Source organism: Egretta garzetta, unplaced genomic scaffold, assembly GCF_000687185.1.
Source record: "Egretta garzetta isolate BGI_Z169 unplaced genomic scaffold, ASM68718v1 scaffold270, whole genome shotgun sequence".
Taxonomy (NCBI): Eukaryota; Metazoa; Chordata; class Aves; order Pelecaniformes; family Ardeidae; genus Egretta; species Egretta garzetta.
This window is the reverse complement of record NW_009258274.1, coordinates 1,418,700-1,423,122: the sequence shown is the minus strand read 5'-3', so window position 1 is coordinate 1,423,122 and position 4,423 is coordinate 1,418,700.

Here is a 4,423-nt window from a genome sequence, read left to right as displayed (position 1 = left end):
CATCTCCGAGAGCCGAAGTGTATCAGTGCATTCACATCACTTAGAGATTAGCTGGCTGTTTAACATCTGCACAAATTTCTCTCTCCACCTCCACATAACACCCCTCACGCAGCTATGAAACTCACTTAATTCCCTTCCAAGAAAGGCTGAGTTGGAAATGTCACACTTTGTATATCACAGCACAATCCCTATGATGAAAACCCAGCCTAAATGGCAGTATCGGACTCTGGTGCTATTTGAAGGCCAGCAAGCTAAAACAAGTTATGCTGCTTTTTAAAAATAGCTTACAAGAGGGTTACCAAGTTTCATAAACACCCAGTTACTCTCTTAATACTCAGAGGTTGACTGTTGTTTTCCCGTTCAAAGGTGCTTCCCTTGCCACGCAGCTCAGCAGGGAGAGCACGCAAGCGGACGCAATGGGAAGGAAGCGTTTACACATGCTAATGACTTCCACCGAAGGAGCACAAGTACGAACGGGGAAATTGTGCTAAAGAGACAACACGCTGCTTCCTTGGCTGTCCCTGTTTGGTCACTGCCAGGTACTTGGTGCTCAGAGCCATGGGGAGAGGCTGGGGATGGCCTTCCCAGCCCCATGGGAAAGCCAAGGCGTGAATGAAGGAAAGATGAGTTGGCTTGGACGGCAAAGGCAGAAGATGTTTGGCACTGGGGCTGTCTCAGCACCGCACTGGACCAAGGGGCTGAGGACAGACATGGGCCCTATGCCATTCCCAGCACCATGGGTCGGGGGGCCAGAGCCCTTCCAGGTGCTGTTCAGGCCATTTTGCCGTGTGCATCTCTTTTCACGCCAGCACAGGTTTCCTAAGTTCACATAGGGCCCTGTTTATTTTTCTTTTCTTTTTTAAATCTACTATTGTATTAAGAAGTGTTTTTCTTTTGGCAAAGGTTACCACGGGGCCAATGCCGCGCAAAGTCTCCTGCCTTCCATCACCGCTATAAACTCTGAGCAGGAGCTTAGCCCGGCCAACGCTGCTTATCTTCAGTGAAGGCAGGCTTGTGTTTCCACCACCATATAAAAGAGAGATCCCGGGGCTCCCCCTCTCCCCCAGTGCATTCTTTGAAATGCCACCCAGGCCTTGTTATTGCTGGGAGGCTGGAGAGCCAGGGATTAACTGCCTCAGGCTGCATTAGGCTTTATTTGTCTAAGCAGCCAAGGGTGAGGAGCAGCCATAAATATTGTCAAAGGCCGAATGTTGTAGAGGGGCAACGCTGAGCAATGCAGGCACCATGGCAGCAGGCATCGCATCTTGGCCTGGGCGCAATTCTGGTGTGACCGATGTTGTTGGATGGGTTCCTGCCTCCCTGCATCACAGGAGGTTTGGAGGACATCAAAACCCATCCTCAAGCGTTCAAACCGGGCACATCAAAACTACCACCCTTCCGGTTGCCTCCGTTAGTCCTCGTAGCACACGAGCAAGCAAGTGTGCTGGATCTACCTGACCAAGTGGGAAAATCCCACCACAACCCTGTCACCCAAGGGGGCGCATACTGGGGTCTGAGCCTGTCTTCCCAGAACAGGGCTGTACGGGGTACACTGTGGCTCATCTTCACTTGCACACTGGGACATCACGGCACAGGGAGGAGATGAAGAACAGGGTATGCCCCGATCCCACCCCAGCACCAACGGTACTGCCGGAGCCAGCACTTACAGACAGCAGCCCAAGCCCTGCTGCATCGGATAAATCTGGCAACAACCAACCAACCAAAGGAGGAGTCATCAGGCCCAGATGCACGCTACATTAGCTAAATTGCTTTACAAAGCCACCACTGGGTAACTCCGTTTGCAGGCGAGGTGGTTGCTTACCCAGTGTTTCATCCCAGCACAAGGACCACGCACTGCCTGCCCAGCAGCATGGGGAGATTCGTGGTGCGAATGTACGCATCTCCCGCGGGAGCATCCCGCACCGCAGCTGGCCGCCACGCTTTCAGGACATGCCGTTAAACTTCTGCCCTTTGCTTCCCGAGGGCCAAGCACTGCAGCGTGGTGAAGGGATGATGGCCACTTAGACTAAATTATGCCTCACCGGGGACCCTGCTCAGGCTGGGACAACCCAACGCGTGAGTGATGGATTACTGTGGGCGCTGGATGCCATTACCGCTGCGGGATGTGATTTTGCTTGCTGCCATCACTCTGAGCTGGCAGTTTCCAAATCTGAGTATAAACCACAATTCGTGCCCAACCTTCTTGCCTCTAGTAAATATCAAGATTTACTGTCATCTATAGAAATTATTGACTTGACCCTTACTTTTGTCAGTATTTATTTTTTTAGGTCTCTGTATCTAGCATCCATCTCGGCAGACGCCAGTATTTCAGAAACAGGGAGAACAAGTCACAGAGGCAGAGGGAAGCCCGGAGCTGACCCTCACTGTCAGCACACGTGTGTGCTTGCACAGACACGTATGTGCTTCCCACAGCCGACACGGGACCTTCCACACACAGGGAAACCAATGGAGGGTTTTCCAGGCTCTGATAACGCAGCCCTGTGCTTTTTTGAGGGGAACATATGAAACCAGTAAGCCTTTTACAGACTTCCCTGCCGCATGAAGAGAAAGCCATCATGAGCTTGCAAATGCTTTATAAGCTCCCCACGTGACACCATTACCCAAGGGCCAGATCCTGAAGCCTTTCTTCTCTCTTTACTCAGACCAGTCTCCACCAAAGTCGTTGAGGCATTGGCCTAAATACAACTGAAGGACTTCAGGATTTGGCCCAGTAATAAAAACTTCCTTCCTTTGTCTACTGCTCACTCCACATGATCCCACTACTCCCGGCCTCCTCCTGGCCATGTCTCCCGAGACTGGGGCCATCAGTTGTTTTGGTTGATGCTGCTCTTTCGTTTTACCCTCTGCCGGACCATGCCTGTCCCCTCGTGCAGCTGCAAGCTGCTGAGGTGGAGGGAGCCAGGCCAGCCGGCGAGGAAGAGGGTGGCTTGCGGGGTGAAATGCAACCTGGCAGAGGGGCAGTGCGGGTCCTGGGGACACGCACGGGTGCAGACACCACGCAGGCTGGGAGTGGCCTCAGCCACCACCTCCCCAAAGGCAATTCCTTCAACACCCCTTTGAGGATGGGACAGAGCGCCTCCAAAAAAGCCTTTCTCCCTAAATATACACTAAACTTTGATGTGATGGGGACTGGGTGAGATGACTCCTGCCCAGGAAGGTGTAGCAGGAAGTTAACTCATCTCCCTGCAATGGCGACTATGCATCAAGCTAGGAAGTGACACCATAAGAAATATGTATAATTTTAAACAAATAACTTGCAATAACTTGCAGTATGAATTTTACTGCTTTTTCTGCCTCAGAATAGCCAGGAGGATGCGAAGCTGTTATCATCCCCCACGGGTACCTCATCCCCAGCTTGGCCATCCAGAAAGTGCACTGGGGTTTGGGGCAGGAGGCAGGATCTCCTGTTTCCTTCCCACGTCCACCAGCCTTGCATACACCAGTGGCACTGATAGAGCAAGATATGAACAAATGGACCGAGACAGCAGTTCCCTTCACACCAGTCTCCCTGCCTGTGCTGCTTGATGACAGGAGGCAAACAGAAGAGGATTTGAACTTCACTGAAGCGAGAAGCATTTGGTCCTGAGGTACCAGCAGTTTGATGACCTAAATAAGTTGCAATCCTGCAACTCGCGGGTGCTCAGGTAGGTGACCTGGTCACATTGCTCAGAGAGCACAGAAACAACTCCTCCAAGTGCCTGCTGAGGTCTTCAGTCCCGCAGGGAGATTTTTAACATTGCTCAGCTAATACTGAAACAGTCAGGCACGCACCTCGGAGCATGCAGCTCTCACCACCCCAGGGAACACAAAACTCTCTGAGCGGCAGAGGGTGGGTGATCTCAGGGCTGCGAGGGCTTTGCACAGGTCGGTGTGAGCCCCGTGCCACCCAGCCCAGCTGGGCCAGCTCACCGTGCCCCGCATCCCAACGCGGAGCACAGTGACGCCAATCTGTGCATTGCACAGACTGAGAGTCCAACGTCCAGTCCAGCAGCAAGGACTGCCTTGCTTAGGGCTTGCTCTTTAAAAAAAAAAAAAAAGTCTTGCTGTACATTCTGCCCTTTTTAAATTCATTAATTGCCATGGAAACAATGCTCTTATTGGTATGGGAGCAGCCTGGTGGCCTCCACAGATGCAAGATAAAAATCAATGCATACATTGAAATACAGGTTGTATTTCAGGACCCTTTGTGGTTTTGGGGCTGGTCACCATGGGCACCTGTGAGAGAACGGCTCAGACACTAGCAAGGTGCCATCTTTCATGGAGAGAAAGCAGAGAACAATAAAACATGCAGTAACATCTCCTTTGCAGTGTTTATCTGCTCGGTCAGAGCACCCTTGTATGGGAGCCTGTCCCAGTACTGATGTGTGTGCTCAACTCCTGGCACTGGTCATCACTCCCAGCT